Genomic DNA, 16,879 nt, shown 5'->3' on the forward strand with positions numbered 1-16,879 from the left:
CCATTCCAGAAAGCAGCAAGGTACAGCAGCGTCTACACTTTAGCCTGGGAAGCAAAGGAAGGGGGCTTGGCTCCCAACACTGCAGGCCCCCAGCTGGCCCGTGTCCACCCTGATAGCAATGCCCCTGGCAGCAGCATTCTTTCCACCGGGTCCTTGTATCCTCAGCCACTCTCTCTGCCACACGACACCCAGTTCCGGGGTTCAAATCCCAGCTCCACTCCTTGCTTGCTGTGTGCCCTCTGGAGAGTTGCTCTACCTCTCTGAGCCCCAGTTCCCTTCACTTTAAAATGGGACTAATAGATAACTAACAAGGACCTACTGTCCAGCACAGGGAATTCTGCTGCTCTGTAGTAACCTAAATGGAAAAAGATTTTGAAAAAGAAGAGGTACATGTATATGTATAACTGAATCACTTTGCTGCGTGCCTGAAGCAACAGTGTAAATACGCTATACTCTAATAGAGAATAAAAGCTTTAAAAAAAATTTTAAGTGAAAATAAATAATTAAAAATATGAAAATAAAAAATAATTTTTAAATGGGAACTAGAAGGCATGCCTCCAAGGATGAACAGAGCTGGTGTCTGTGAATCTCTGCCTGCTCTCATTTCAGAGTCAGTCAGGACCCACCCTGGGGGGAGCTCTGCCTTTCCTGATGCATACATGGTAGGGGATGCCCCCAGACCTGGGAGGCAGGAGGCCTGAGCTGTACTGGCTGTGTGGCTTTGGGTAAACTCCTGACCCTCTCTGTGCCTCCATGAAATAAGATGGTTGAACAGGATCAGTAAGTTCCCAAATGAGTTTTAAACATCAAAGTGGCCAAGAGATGGTGGTAGGTGGCAAACAGGCAAAAAAAAAAAATAAATAAAGCCTTTTATTTATTTTTAATTCTCAAATATTTGTTTTAATACATCTTAAAAATATCACCCCTTAAGTCACGGAAAGTTATGGATCTTGTTGCTAAGGCTGAGGCTAACATCTTTTTTAAGTGACTTAATGTAAAGTTGATTTGAAACATGACATTGGATAAATACTAGAGCAAGACATTGGGTGGTACAGAAAGGTTTGAGGTTTGGAGACACACTCCCTGAGTAGTGGGCAAAGGAGTCTGGTTCAAATCCTGGCTTATTCCTTTCCCAGCTTCAAAATCAGGAGCCAGCCACCACCTCTCTGAGCCTCGGTCTGCCCTACTAGGGTGGACCCCAGCGGGCACCAGGAGTGGGTGTGGCCCTGTGTGTATTGGGTATGTTTTCAACAGCTTACACGCATGTGTGCTGTGGTGGGTACCATGCATGTGTGGGGGGACACGGGGTCTTCCCTGGTGGCTCAGCAATGAAGAATCTGCCTGCAATGCCAGAGACCTAGGTTCGATTCCTGGGTTGGGAAGGTCCCCTGGAGGAGGGCACAGCAACCCGCTCCCAGTATTCTTGCCTGGAAATTTCCATGGACAGAAGAGTCTGGCCGGCTACCATCCATAGGGTGGCAAAGAGTCAGACATGACTAAACTGACTGAGTGTGAGTGTGTGTGTGTGTCTAGGGCCGGCTGTGCGCTCACCGGCTAGCGTCCACGTCCAGTGTCTCCATCTCGACCTGTGAGATGTCCCGTGTGTGAGAGAGTGGGTGTGTGCATCAGGGAAGATGCTCCAGAACTAAAGCCACGGGCTGGAGTCCGGGAGGTGCCTCCCTGCCAGCCCCCCAACCACCCCCCTGCCCTGCTCAGGCTTCCTGGTTCCATCACTCTGTGTAGAAGCCCAGGTGCAGGAGAGGAAGGCGCCCCCCCCCCCATTGCTGGGCCCACAATATCCTGGTGCAGAGACTTCTTTAACCTTCCCTGCTCCCTCCCAGAGGTGGGTCCCATGAGGCACCCTCAACTTACAGAGGCGACCCCAGGGCCCCACGGGGTGGGAGTCAGGATACAAAACTTGGCCCCTGGGCCTGGCGAGATGATGGTAAACCCTGCCTGCTCAGTCTCTTGCCTCCCCAGCCCTGACCCCTGCCCTCGCCTCCGTGGTAGAGTTTTCGAGATTCCCCACCCGTGTCCCACTTATCCCACCTAAGATTTCATCTTCTCTGAGATCACTGATCCGGGACTTCCCTGGCGGTCCAGTGGTTAAGACTCGGTGCTTCCAATGCAGGGGGCACAGCTTCGATCCCTGTTCCAGGAACTAAGATCCCACGTGCTGAGCGGCGTGGCCAAAAATAAATAATAAAGTCACTGATCTGATGGGAAACAGGGGCCCAGAGAAGGGATGGGACCTATCTAAAGTGAAATGGTGAATCTTTAGTGAAGGAGGGAGGTTTTCAGCTCTCATAAATTTGTCTCACCGAAGGTGGGGAAAGGAATGCAGGCTACTGCAGGGTACAGGAGGAAGAGGGGCTTTGGAAGGACAAGGCCTCAGGGACGCCTGCCCCACTTTAGACATAGGGTCAGGTGATGGGCGGGAGAGGAATTACCAGGATCGTGGGAGATCTCAGGGAATAAGCATGCCCGTCGGTCACTACGGACACCCAGCCTTCTGCCAGGAATCAGAAAGACAGTCTCTAGGTTGGGAGTGTCAGGGTAGGCGTGGTGGGCTCTGTTCCCTCATCAGAGGGGACTTCCTCATCACCCAGGCCCGTCCAGGTTCCCTCAGAGCAGAAAACTTCATCACATTCAGGTAGAAGCAGAGAGAGTCCAGACTCTGTGAAGAGAAGCATCTGCTAGGAGAGGATTAAGGCACGGCCAATGGGGCAGGATTCGAACCCAGGCAGCCAGCCGCAGAGCCTGGGTTTTTACTCCACCATCCACAGCCGGAGAGGGGCAGGGGGCTTCCCTGATGGCTCAATCGTAGAGAAGCCACCTGCAAAGCAGATGACCACCTGCAATGCAGGAGATGTGGGTTCTATCCCTGGATTGGGAAGATCCCCTGGAGAAGAAAATGGCAACCCATTCCAGTATTCTTGCTTGGAGAATCCCAGGGACAGAGGAGCCTGGCGGGCTACAGTCCATGGGGCTACAGAGAGTCAGACACGACTTAGAGACCAAACAGCAACGCAGCAGGGAGGAAGGTCCCCCGGCCAGTGCCAGAGGGAAAACCCCAGAGCTCGGGCGGGCCCAGGGTTCTTGCAGACGCCACATCGATGGGTTTCCACCCAAGGGACCCGCCCAGACAGGAGACAGAAGCAGCTGCTGGGTCCAAAGAGCGTGGAAAGGGCCAAAAGTCAGTGGGCTCGGAGTGGGGCCCGGATCCAGCGTTGCCCCGGCAACCCCAGACAACAGCCTCACAAACAGGACGGCCCGGGAGGAGCCAGGCAGGGAGGGGGGCCTTCCGAGGCCGAGCATGCAGGGCGCCTGGCAGAACCTGACAGGTTTGAGGAGCCAGAAGCCAGTGTGACGCTGGGAGCAAGGAAGCCTGAACACAAATGGGCCCAGAGCCATCAGGCTCAGGGCAATTCCGTGGGAGAGGATCCTGGCCAGGGTCCAGGCAGCAGTGCCAGACACCCAGGGCTGGGAGGGGTGTTAGAAGTCCCTCAGTCAAACCCTCTCACTGGTGCCAGGAGCCATGTCAATGATTTGTCTAGAATCTGGTTGCATGCCTCCAATGACACAGAGCTCACTCCCCATCTCAGCTCCAGACAAACCTGTGGAATATGGAGCTTCATCAGCTCGCACTCCTTCCTCCATCCCTTGGACCACACTGAACAAAGGCTGGAAAATGCTCAGATCCCGTTTTGCATGGAGCTGAGGGGACATACAGGAGGTGATGTACAAAATCCATGACCGAACAAGATAGATCAAGCTCTACCCTCAGTGGGTTTACAATCGGGCAGGTATTCATCAAATAATGAACTGGGTCAGTGCCTCTCACCTCTAACCCATTCCTCACTCTGAACCCAGAAAGAGCCTGAGAAGACCAGATCCTTGCCCTACCCCCCACCCCACCCACTAGACTAGGGGAAAAAAAAATACCCTGTCAACCATCACTGCCCAAAATGTAAAGGGCCAGAGGCTTTTAGAAAAGCAATCACATGCTTCATCCCTGAAAATGTAAAACCTACCTTACAGACCAGCACATACCCCTCCTGGGAGTCTGTCCCACAGAAACAAATGCACAGTGCTGAAGACTACGTGTTCGAGAATGTCGCCCGCAGCGTTCTTTGTCACGGCCAAAAATCAGACAGGCAAAGCCAAACCAGAGCCCTTTGGCCAGGGAATGGGGAGCGCTCGAGGGTGCCTCTGTGCCAGAGAACATTCCACAGCCCTCGACGGGAGGGAGCAGAGCTGTGCCAACCAGCTCGGGAGACGCCCAGGAGACGTTGTGAGTGAGCACAGCAAGGCGGAGAGACGTGTTTGCAACACGGTCCCATCGCTGTGAAAGGAAATCAATCACGGAGCCTCAAGTGCGTGTTTGCACGTGGCTGACGATGCTGATGGGAGCGCGGGGGACAGGCGTGACAGTTGTGGGGAGATTAAGACCAGGTTGTTAACTTGGGTGACCCAGTTGGGAGGAGGGGAGGAGGAAGCCAAAGAGAAAGAAAAAAAAAGAAGGAAATAAAACTGTCAGCGCTAAAGCAACGCCTCCGCCTCAGGACATTCACGCAGGTATATAAAATTACACACGTGGGTAGCGTATAAAGGAATTAAACATAGAGACTGAAGAGACAGAAAATGCTAACCTGCCCCCCACCGCTCCTCCCCTCCCCAACCTCCTCATCACCTGCGACATCTTGGTGTCCTGAGCACGCCCAGATTCTGCCCACTCCAGCCTTCCTCCTGCCTCTGTCTCTGTCCCGGACGCCCTTGTCTGCAGCCACATCACATCGTGGCTTCTTTCAGAGGATCCCCGAGAGATGCTCTTCGAGCCTCAAGACTACATGGTTGAGCACCTACCGTGGACCAGCTGTGGGGTGGGCTTGGAGAGCCAGCTCGCCGGCTTCGTCCGCGCACGGCCCCAGCTCTTTCTTCTCTGCTCCGCTGAGCATCGTTCTTGCCAAGCACTGACCTATCCATCCAAGCTGGACACCCTTTCTAGACTCTCAGCCCTGCCTCATCATTCACTCCAGTTTGCACTTTTTCAGCTTGGCAGGCAGGGAGGCCAGGAGGGTGCCAGGAAGAGGGTGTTTAGTGAGGCAGGTAAATATTAGGTGAGCCCAGGGGTGACGACCATAGACTGAGGAGGAAACTGAGGTTCAGAGGGGCAGGTTCACGTGTCCAGGATCACGCAGATGGGGAGGTGGGCTTTGCATCCAAGACACTGACCCTTAGAGAGTTAGGGATACTGGGATGGACATGTACACACTGCTCTGTTTAAAATGGATAACCAGCCAGGACCTACTGTACAGCACAGGGAACTCTGCTCAGTGTCATGTGGCAGCCTGGATGGGAGGGGCGTTTGGAGGAAAACGGATACATGTATATGTATGGCTGAGTCCCTTTGCTCTCCACCTGGAATTATCACAACATTGTTAATTAACTATACTCTAATGATTCACTGGTGGCTCAGACGGTAAAGCTTCTACCTGCAACGCGGGAGACCCGGGTTCGATCCCTGGGTTGTCAGGAAGATCCCCTGGAGAAGGGAATGGCAACCCACTCCAGTATCCTTGCCTGGGGAATTCTGTGGACAGAGGAGCCTGGCGGGTTAGAGTCCATGGGGTGGCAAAGAGTCAGACACGACTGAGAGACTTCACTTTCACTTTTCTTTCAATGTAAAATAAAAAACTAAAAGAGAAAGAAAAAAAAAAAGATTCTGACCCTTAGGTCCAGCCTCCTTCCTGGGAGCCACTCTGCTCACTGCTTGGAGAAGGAGGGCGGGAAGAGAACTTGATTTAGTCAAAGCCATTTCAGGGCTGAGGTTGCTCATCCAGGGGGCTCCTCGCCCAGACTCGGGCTCTGGAGTTGGGGGCTGGGGGTTGAAGCAGCTGTCGGGGGCCCCTGACACGGTCAGGCTCAGGACCCCTCCTTCAGGCTTCCCAGCCAGGAGACAGCTTCCCACCCTACCCCCAGCCTGTGGTCATCACCCCTGTGCTCACCTAATATTTACCTGCCTCATTAAACACCCTCTTCCCGTCACCCTCCTGGCCTCCCTGTCTCCCAAGCTGAAAAAGTGCAAACATGGGGGCCCGTGGAGCAGGCCCATAAATCACCGGGGTCTGGCAGAAGCACGGCTGTGTCCCTGTCACCTCTGGCTGGGAGGCAGAGGCCAGCCCTGCCGAGTCTCAACCACACACTCCCGTGCGTGGACTCTGCCTGGCTCGGGATACCACAGGTTTCCCAGGAACCTGGGGACTGAGGTGCCTCAACAAAGCCTTAACGTTAGGCCCCTCTGCAGAACGGGCAGGCTGGGGTGCTGCAAGCCACTGTAGGGCATTGTCGTCCACTGGGATCTCTAAGTGGGTGAGTCCCAGCCCAGAGAAGGGGAGAGCCGTACCTGAGGCCACGCGGCAATCCAGTCAGAGCAGTCCCCCGGTCATACAGGAGATGGCCACGATCACCTCGACAACAAAGATCGTTACGACCACCATCACTGTCGTTACCATCATCACAGCCATAGACCGTGCTGGGACCCTGGCCACGCCCCCACACAGTGCTAATTACTTTACACGAGCTTCTGAATCCAACACCACTGGGCCATCTCCCTGTGTCTGCCTTCCCAAATACTCCTCCCAACTATTTATTCATCTTTTCTTAAAAAATATTACCTTGTTGTTTCAACCTCAGCCGCATCTGAAGCAATGACATCCATGAAACCATTGGTAAGATGCACTTGTTAGATCTGTGTCTAGTATTTATTCAAACAAATACATAAACATGAGAAATTGAAACTTTGCTCATCTCCTGCCCTGCTTGCCAGTGAAATGCAGACCACCCTCTGGCAAATGCTCAGTCCTTTTGTTTAATCCTCACAATGACCCTTCATGGTTGGTAGACTGTGCCCATTTCACAGATGAAGCAAACTGAGACTTGGAGGTAATTAAACAAGGGCTGGGAGTAGCTTGGTCAACCGGCCCAGGAGAGGCAGAGCCAGGATTCAGAGGAGGGTCAGCTCAAAGCTCCTCCTTTGGCTGCTTCTAGAAGTCAAACATGCCAGGAGCCTTTGAAATCTATTCAGTAGTCATAGATTATTAGAGGCAAAAGCAGCTACTCCATCAGTATTGCCCCCATTTTACAGATACAGAAGCTGAGGCCCCAGTGGGCAGACCTGCCGCCCAGCACCCTCATCCCACCCCCAGAGCCACACAGGTCCTTCCCCAACGCTGTACTCAGCACTCAAAACAGTGTGTGACGCATAGGAATTCCAGGAGGGTCTGCAGAGAAAGCGGAAAGGAGAGAGGGAAGGAAGGAAAAAGAGAAAGACGGTGAGCCGTCACATTCTAAAATAGACCGAAGCCCAGAGAGGGAAAGAGATTTGCACAAGGTCACACAGCAAGGCAGCAACCAGGTCGCCGGATACTGCAGTCTCTCCACACAGAGCCCACCTGTCCGCCTGGTCCCCCGTCTTCCACACACACACCAGGATGGCCTGCACCGGCCCTGAGCTGGGGCCTGGGGAGACACGGTGGCCGATGGCCAGACAGGGCCCGGATAACGCAAGCCCAGACTCGCTAGTCTCCATCCCGTGAGCCACGCCATCCCAGTTGGAGAGCTGTCAAGGAAACCCGCCCTCTCGTCACAGCCAATTGAATTTCAACCAATTTATCTGTCAGGACAGCACTCACAGGCCCGAAACCTGCAGCTTCCGACTATAGTCAAAATATACCCCTGACACCCTCCCCGTGTGAATTTTGGGCCAGCATCACAGTTTCCTGCTGACCTGCTTCCTTCTCTTTGCCCATCGGGAGGCTGGAGGCCATGCCCACGAGGGTGTCAGCTCCCCGTGGACCACTCCTGTCCAGTGGCTGCGGGAGGGCTGGGTGCTGGGGTGACGCCCGACTGGGCCCTGCCCGCGCTCACACCCAGAGCCACCTGCCCACGGGTGCCGTGGCCTTGGGGCCCCCGGCATCAAGATGGAAGGACTGGAGCTGGGGGCTGGGGGGTTGGGGGAGCCTGTCAGGGATCGAAGGCTGCCCAGGGCCCCTGGTCACCTGGCTGGGGAGGAGCCATAGCATCTGCTGATCAGACCTAAAGAATAGAACTGAGAGGCAGGGATACCTGCCAGATGCCCGGGTCCTGGTGCTCCAGCCACGGGTTCTAAGAGCCCCCATTTCCTCCACCCTACTATGTGCCAGGCTCTTTATCAATGCTGCTTCCCACAGCCGCTCTGCAAGCTGGCTCTCACATCACCCTGGGGACAGATGGGAAAACTGAGCCCCAGAGAGTTAAGTATCCACTCGAAACCACCCAAGTAGGATGGGAGAGAGGTAGGACTCAGTTGCGGTTCCCTGTATCTTCTCATTCAGCCTCCTCCCCGCCTTCAGGCCTGGGCCACGGCAATGTGTGGGTGTGGCAAGCAAATTGTACGTGTGTTTGAGTGTGCTGAAGCTCCAATACGTTGGCCACCTGATGCGAAGAGCTCACTCATTGGAAACGACCCTGAAGCTGGGAAAGATTAAAGGCAGGATAAGAGGGCGACAGAGGATGAGATGGGTGGATGGCATCACTGACTCAAATGACATGAGTTTGAGCAAACTCTGGGAGATGGTGAAGGACAGGGAAGCCTGGCGTGCTGCAGTCCATGGGCTCATGAAGAATCGGACATGACCTGGAGACTGAACAGCGACAGCATGAGTGTGTACGTGCAGTAGAGGAGCGTGTGTGTGTGTGCAAGTGTACGTTCGTGCCCCTGTGAGTGCGTGTGAGCAGCCCACAGTGTGGACACATTGTGTAGGGGTCCTGGTGCTTGTGTGTGGACATGTTGACATGCCTGCTGTGTGCCCCTGTGGGTGTTTGACACACGTGTGCTAAGGCTGGTGGTGCATGGTCGTACACGGCGGGTGCATCCCTGTGAACGTGTGTGCAGGTGTGTGTGCACCACAGCCGGGTATGAATGCACTCACGTGTGTGCTGCAGTGCATCCATCCATGGGTGTCCCCCTGTGTGTAGATGTGAACGCGTGTTGCGGAGGGACCCGCACACGTGTGCATTGCCTTGCCTGGGCAGCCTCAACCGAAATCCCCAGAGGCCACAAACTGGGCCTCGTCTTTCCTCCCAGTGCCTCTCAAGCAAAGGGCTGGACTCCATCAATACTAGGACGACCGGAGTGCGTTCAGGTAGTGATTTTCATATAAAAACACGACAGCCTCATCAATCAGGTCGAAGCTGCGGTCATCACAGCCTCAGGATTAAACACACCTACTGGCTTGTTTCGGCATCAATCACACACATTTGCTTTGGGCCAGGCTGGGCCAGGGCAGGTCATGTAAGAGCAGCCCCAGTGGGTCACTTTCCTCCCCGGGTGTGTCGGGCCTGGGCCAGGAGCCCCGTTCAGCCACTCCCCAAGAGGCAGGTGCGGGAGGGCTAGTGAAGCGGGAGTCAACAGGCGCCCAGAGGACCAAGGAAGGCAGAGACTGAGGGAAGGAGAGACTGGTGTTTATGCCCCAGGCCTGCTGCTGTCCGCTGTGTGTCTTAACGCAGGTCGTTTGACCTCTCTGAGCCTTGGTCTACGGGGATACTGGTCTCACTTCACTGGGATGTTACGGAATCAGATGAGATCACACGGCAAGGGTCTGGCCCTGCACAGGGCACAGAGTCAGAGTGCAGCCCATGTTCCCTGTTCTTTGCCATGGAAACCAGCTCAGATCTGGGGGGAAGGGGACCCACCTGGCCCAGCCCACTTCGTCAGAACTGACACCACATCCCTGGAAACCACAGGTTCCTATAGGTACTGCCTCCTGAGGCTTGCGTCTGGAGTCAGTAAGGGAACCCGTGAAAAGCATTCGCCATGTGAACAGTGCTCAGAGAAGGCCCAGCTGCTATTATTATTTTATTATTATCATTATATCTGTAGTTCATGGATGTAATTCTATTTTCTCTTCCTGTGAATTTCGTGCCAGCCTTTCCCATCCTTTCGCCGTCTCCCTCTCTCTCTCTCTCTCTTTCCCCATCTTATCGGTGCTTTGCAGCTTCTGGGGCTCCTCTAGGCAAGAGGCAGGCCTGGGAGCAAATACGGCCTGCGGTTCCTTGGAGCCATCGGTGACAGTGGCTTTCAAACTCTTAGCTGCACCCAGAATTTGTTGTTGTTTTTCATTCGCAAAGTCATGCCCAGCTCTTTGCGACCCCATGGACTGCAGCATGCCAAGCCTCCCTGTCGCTCACTGCCTCCCAGAGTTTGCCCAAGTTCATGTCCATGGAATCGGTGATACCATTCAACCATCTCATCCTCTGCACCCAGAATGGGGACCCACAAAGGACTAGAGGGGGACAGTGGGAAGGGAGTTCCTTCTGAAACAACCAAACAGCACCCACCACCATGGGAAACCAGGGGCTGGAGTCCTCAGGCCCCCGGTGAAGCAGGAGGGCAGCTCAGAATCCCACCTGCCATCTCTGAGCCTCAGTTTCCTCATCTATAAAATGGGACTGGCGCTAGCACTCGCCCCAGCACCAGTTGGAGGTCACCCTGTGTCTGTGCCCATTGGGATCAGGGTGGTTTATTGACCATCAGCCACATGCACCACCCCTCCTCCCAAGCCCAAAGGGCCTCAAATGATGACTTGATTTGGACAATGCCTCCCACGGAGCTCGGAGATCCGTCACGGAAACACGTGACCAGAGCTGAATGCAGAACATGGTCAACTTTACCTGGTGCCCAGACCACACGCCTGTGACGCCTTGCAAGTTGTGTTTATTTGTTTTTTGTAATGAAATGATTTTTCCCCAACAACTCGACCTCCCTGTCTCAAAGTGAAAGTGAAAGTGAAGTCACTCAGTCGTGTCTGACTCTTTGCAACCCCATGGACTGTAGTCTACCAGGCTCCTCCGTCCATGGGATTTTCCAGGCAAGAGTACTGGAGTGGGGTGCCATTTCCCCCAAAGCCTCTCTGAATTACAAACTGTACCTCAGTGCAGGTGAACATGGAAAAGATGCCTGGGTGCTTATAATTCCATGGCCCCTGTGGTTAATAATACAGACCAGGAGGCTCAGATGGCTGAAGCAGCCAGGATGGGCCTCCACCTCTTCCTGATGCCCTCTGCCTCTTCCTAGACTGTGGTCCCCAGGAGCTGCAGTTCACTGCTCCCCATCACTCACCTGCAGTGGGTCCCCCATTCCCAGCTTTTTAAACAGCATATGTCATTTAGTGTCCTTTCTATAGAGAATAAACACCAACAGACATATACGCATCCAGGGTTGCCATTCACAGTTGCCCAGGTTGTGCACTGGACAACTACAGTCACTCCTAACAGAGTCCCCAAGTCTTTCCTCTCCAGTCTCTATCTTTCCCTTTTGCTTTTGACCTGGAGCCTTGTGGCCATTTTGCACATGGTTCTGCTGCTTCTTCTTGAACTCTCTCAGTCAGGTCTGCCAAGAAACATCTTTGTTTCTCTCTCCGCCTCTTCCACTTGCCTCACCTCTGTGTGTCATTGCTCCCTTCTTTTCACTCTTCCCCTCTTCCAGATTCCCAGCCAGGCCTCCCCAAATCCAAGGCCTGTCCCCTCTCCAAGAGCCCTGGGTTCAAATCCCACCTCCTCCTTTGCTCAGGGATAGACCTTACTTAGGTAGATGACTTCATCTCTCTAGGCCTTCTTCTCTCTAAAATCAGGATATTAAAAGTTTCTACCTTTTCCAATTGCTGAGACAGTTTCTTGAGAAGGTGTACGTGAGGATTTTAGCTATGTGCCTGTGCAGAGTGAGTGTGCAATACACATTTATGGCTGTGCTTGTGGTTGCTGGTTCTCCTGCTTCTAGTATTGTTACTATTATTATTACTGGGGCTTCCCAGGTGGCTCAGTGGTAAAGGATCCACCAGCCAATGCAGGAGACACATGAGACTCAGTTTTGAGCCCAGGGTTGGGAAGATCCCCTGGAGGAGGAAATGACAACCCACTCCAGTATTCTTGCCCTGGAAATCCCATAAACAGGGGAGCCTGGAGGGCTACAGTCCATGGGGTTGCAAAGAGTCAGAGACGACTGAAGTGACTTGGTACATTTTTGTTACTATTACCCTCAAGCAAGAAAAAGTTGGGAAGGGTGATCCAGGAAGATGGAACAGTGAGGGTGAAGGTCCCGAAGAGTAAAGGAACACGGCGTGTATGGTGCATCTGAGGAAGGGACCATCGCGGCCCCTCAGATCTTGTGAGAATGATTAAGGTCTGCAACATGGTGAAAGATCGGTTTCCCCCAGGAACCAGGGCAAAATTCCCGTAAATCACCCCTGCTAAATGGAGCCAGCAGAGTCGAGGACTCGTTCTCAATTTCCACCAAGCTGCCTCCCAGGCCTCCCTCCTCAAAATAGCGCCCAGATTCCAGGGCTGGGAACCGTGAGGCCCTGCTGGCTCTGGAATGCAGGCAGGGGGGACCTGAGACCCCTCCTCGCCTCTTGCCTCAGACGGAAGCATCGACAGTCTCGGCATAACCACCCCGGGAGACCGATTTCTCTTCCATCATCTGTCCCGTTCCCAGCAACCGGCCCCCACTGGGCCCTGCTTCTCTCCTGCTCGAGAACGTTCCACGGCTGCCCACTGCCTGCCAACCACTGGCCGACTCTTCGTGCTGACACTCGAGACTCTTCCCAGGTGTCTCCCTTTGCTTTTCCACTTCATTTCCTTAAGCCTCCTCCCTCTCACCACCCACAAACCTCCTGCTTTAGCCACATCAGGTTCTCCAGTCTTCCCCTAAAGGCCTCCCAGTCTTTACACCTCCAGGCCACCTGCACAGGCTCTTCCCTCTGCCTTGTATTCCATTCTTTCCATTATGCTCTGGAGAACTCTCACTAAGCCTTCCAGACCCACCGCCAGTGGTGCCTCCTCGGTGACCTCGCCCAGAGGCAGCCTCCTCCTTCTGCGTGTGCCCTCACCTGCTTCATGCACCCGAGGACAGGCACGCCTACAGCAGCACCCATGCAGATGCAGGATGTCACAGCTAAAAGGGCCCTTAGGGATCATCGAGTCCTAGGCCTACTTTTTAGCAACAGAATCTTTTGTTCAAACAAAATTTTTATATGGAATTCCAACATATAGAATGGATAAACATAGCTTGGCCCTAGTCCCACATTAGCTGCAGCTCTTTGGGTCGTAAGCTACAGAAACTCAACTCGAACTTGCTGAAGCAAAAATAGAAATATATAGGCTCATACAACTGAAAAAAAAAAAATCCAAGACATCAGGTATGGCTAGATCCAGGATCTGAAAGATGACTTTGGGAATCTGTTTTGTATTTTGGTTCTACTTTCTGCAGGAGACCCGGGTTCCATCCCTGGTTTGGGAAGATCCCCTGGAGAAGGGAATGGCTACCTACTCCAGTATTCTTTCTTGGAGAATTCCATGGACAGAGGAGCCTGGTGGGCGAAAGTCCATGGGGTCACAAAGAGTCAGACACGGCTGAGCAACTAACACTTTCACTTTCTTTCCATTGGCTTCATTCTCAGACAGGCTTTTCTCCAAACCATGATCAAGAATGGTCTCCAAAGCCTGATCTCCCATCCCCTGGCTCAGCCACTCCAAGGGAAAAAGAGTCTCATTCTGAAGTTCCAGCAAAGGTACCACGAGAAAGTTTTATTGGTTCTGATTGGCCAGAGTTGAGTCATGGGATTGGTCCAAACCAGCCACTGTCAGGTCATTATGCTGATCTCACCAGCCCATCCTGTGTCACTGGCCACCATCTGGAGCCAGGGGTTGGTTAATCCCTTCAGAACTACATGAACTGATGACAAGGAGGGAAGAGAGATTGCCCAAGGTAAAATCAGAGAAAAAGGAATGTGGACAGGTTCCTCCAAAATGATACCCACTCCACTGAAACCTCAGCCATTCTCATCCATCTGCCTTTCTTTTAGCCTGCAGGACATGTTCTGAATCCTTAGGACTTCTGCAGGACATGATTTGAAAATCATGGATCTAATATTATTTTATAGAAAAAAATTGAAGGCCCAGAGAGGGAAGGTGGCTCCCCAGAAGTCACACAGCACTTTCCAACATCACAGCCCCAGTTCCTTGAAAGTGTCTATTGTGTCCTGGATGAATCTCCTCCCACTCTGGGTCTGTAGCGTCTCCATACCGGGTTTGGCTGAAAGGATTTGTCAGTTGTCGGCTTGCTTGTCTGACTAAATTAATGTTTTACATTTCTCCACCAGTTTGCAAACTTTTTAAAAATTAATCCCATCATTTCAACAAGTGTAACAACTAAATTATCATCTTTACATGATTAAGGAGCCTGCCGCGTCTTCTCTTGGCAAACACTGCATGCACATAATTTTACTAAATGTAATAAACCAACCATAGAACTATTAATTTTGCCATGGTATTCATAACAATTAGAAACGCATGAACCTTAAAATGATAAAAACCGAATGGAATACTGAAATCATAGGAAATTCCCAATCCTCCCTCTACAGGCTGAAGACAATGTCATGAGATGCTGAGTAAGGTCGAGAGACAGAAATTGAAAGTCATCTGCCTCTTAGCTACATACACCGCAACACACTCAGCCTAAGACAGACCAGGGTGAGAGCACCTGGCTAACCCAATGAGGCATTTCTCAAAATCTAGACATCTATGAGAAACAAAATGGCAGGGAAAATTCCCTTCCTTTTCAGAGCTCTAATAGTCTCCAAAAGTGTCCAGTCCTGGAATAGCTAGTACATGGCAAAGGTACCATCACCTCACTTCCCACACCCATGGCAGACATTACTAATTGATCACAGCGCTCTTTCCTGCCAAGTGTAGACAGCTCGGAAACTCAACACAGTCCTGCCAGGCAGGAATTACCAATCAGTCACAGGATGCTAGTGACTGAGATTTAGTCCAATCTCACTAGCTTACAGGGAGAGAAACTAGGCTGCAGAGAGGGAAATGACTTAGTCAAAGTCAGACAGAGATTCAGGCTGGAGTCTGAGGTAGAAGCTGGGATGATGTGGCTTTATTGCTATAGGCCAGGAGGCTGACCTCTCACTGACAAACTGCTCCTCTTTCAACCTCCTAAAGAGAGTCTGAGCTACAGGCCACTCGTGGATCAAATAGCCCAATATCCCCTCTCTTTTTCCTCCTCCTGCAATTTTATCCAATTTACACTAACCCTTTTCTTCCCTGCATTATTGCTGGAAATCTCCTGGAGAACAATTTTGCAGTTTGTGTTTCAAAAGACTCATACATCAAATATGTTCTTGCTTGAAATTCCTAGAATTTATCCCAAGAACTTAAATATACAAATGTCCCCAAAGCATGTTCATCATGCTATGTTTTAAATAAAATCAAAACAGCCTCATAATTTAACTTATTGTTTTAAAAACCATTTGGATTTCCCAGGCGGCTCAGTGATAAGAATTTGCTTGCCAATCAAGGAGACACAAGAGACACGGGTTTAAACCCTGGTTCAAGGAGAGCCCAAGAGTAGGAAATGGCAATCTAATTCAGTATTCTTTCCCAGAAAATTCCATGAACAGAGGGGCCTGGCAGGCTACAGTCCGTGGAGTCGCAAAGAGTTGGACACGACTGAGCACGCACTTAAAATGAGGTATTTGTTAACATAAAAAAATTGATCACGGGATGTTTTTGGTGAGAGACACAGCTTTTCAAACAGCATATGTTGCTTGGTGTCAATTCTATAAAGAACAAATAGCAAAAGACACACACACACACACACACGCACACACACACACCCAGGGCTGCCATATATAGTTGTCCAGGTTGTGCTCTGGACAAGTCCAGTCACTCAGAACGCAACATGAACGGTGCCCAGTGGAACTGGACGGCGCCCCATCCCTGCATATAACTTAAAAAACGCGACGGGTTGTTTACCAAAATGGTAATAGTGGCTACTGTGGAGGGGTGATTTTTTTAATGTTTGTCGTCATTCTCTAGTATTTCTGTAATGAACATGGTTCACTTGTGTAAAAATAATACTTTTTCATAGCGCTTTCCTGCTGTGACCCACTTATGACCTACGCTGGCTTATTCCACTACGTGCCCCGGCTGGCTCTGATGTGTGTGTATGTGTGACGGTAGTAAATACACACTACTGGAGGACCCACAGGGACCAGGGATTGGGCCAGGGATGCATCTTGGCCTTCTTGAATTTCAGATCCAATGGAAGGGACAGACACCAAGCAAATCCTGCAAACCACTGTGGGCCAGAGCTGTTGGGGGGTGCAGAGCACCCTGCCCAGCTGTGCAGTGCCAGGGGCTCCTGGGAGGCATTCCTGGGAGTGTTCCCTAAGGTGCATTACAGGGCCACCTTGCCTCCCCCCCAGACCAAGCATCTAGGGGCGCATACTGTGGTTTATCAGCCTTCTCAGACCACAGAACTCAGACACCTTCCAACAGAGGCTGGGGCTGGCCAGCTTCTAACATGACACCGAGCCTGGCACCTGGGACTCTCCATAACACTCAGTTAAATACTGCAGAGCTGGGACTTCCCTGGTGGTCCAGTGGCTAAGACTCTGAGCTCCCAAAGCAGGAGGGCCCAGGTTCAATTCCTGGTCAGGGAACTAGATCCCACATACTCAGGCTAAGAATTCACATGATTCAACTAAAGATCCCACATCCTACAACGAAGATGGAAGATCCTGCATGCTACAACCAAGACCCTAGCCAAATTGAAAGAGAAAATAAAAAAACCCTCAGAGCTCTGAAGCCAGCAGAACTGGGTGTAAATCAGACAATGACTGAACCTCAGTTTCCTCATCTGTGAATTGGGTAGAACCACGGTTCCTAACTCCTGAGGATTCAGTGAAGTAAAACAGGCAATGCATAATGAACACAGGGCTTGGAGCAAGCATTCCATGGATGGTACCATTTATTATTTATTCTTAACATT

General features: G+C 51.9%; 1 non-coding gene across 1 annotated transcript; it reads left to right on the forward strand.

Moving 5' to 3' along the window:
* Positions 1-16,476: 16,476 nt before the first annotated feature.
* TRNAW-CCA (transfer RNA tryptophan (anticodon CCA)) lies at positions 16,477-16,550 on the forward strand. Its single transcript has one exon. It is a non-coding gene; the product is annotated as a tRNA-Trp (tRNA).
* The last annotated feature ends 329 nt before the right edge of the window (positions 16,551-16,879 follow it).

The sequence above is a fragment of the Bos indicus genome, chromosome 17 (assembly GCF_029378745.1).
Source record: "Bos indicus isolate NIAB-ARS_2022 breed Sahiwal x Tharparkar chromosome 17, NIAB-ARS_B.indTharparkar_mat_pri_1.0, whole genome shotgun sequence".
NCBI lineage: Eukaryota > Metazoa > Chordata > Mammalia > Artiodactyla > Bovidae > Bos > Bos indicus.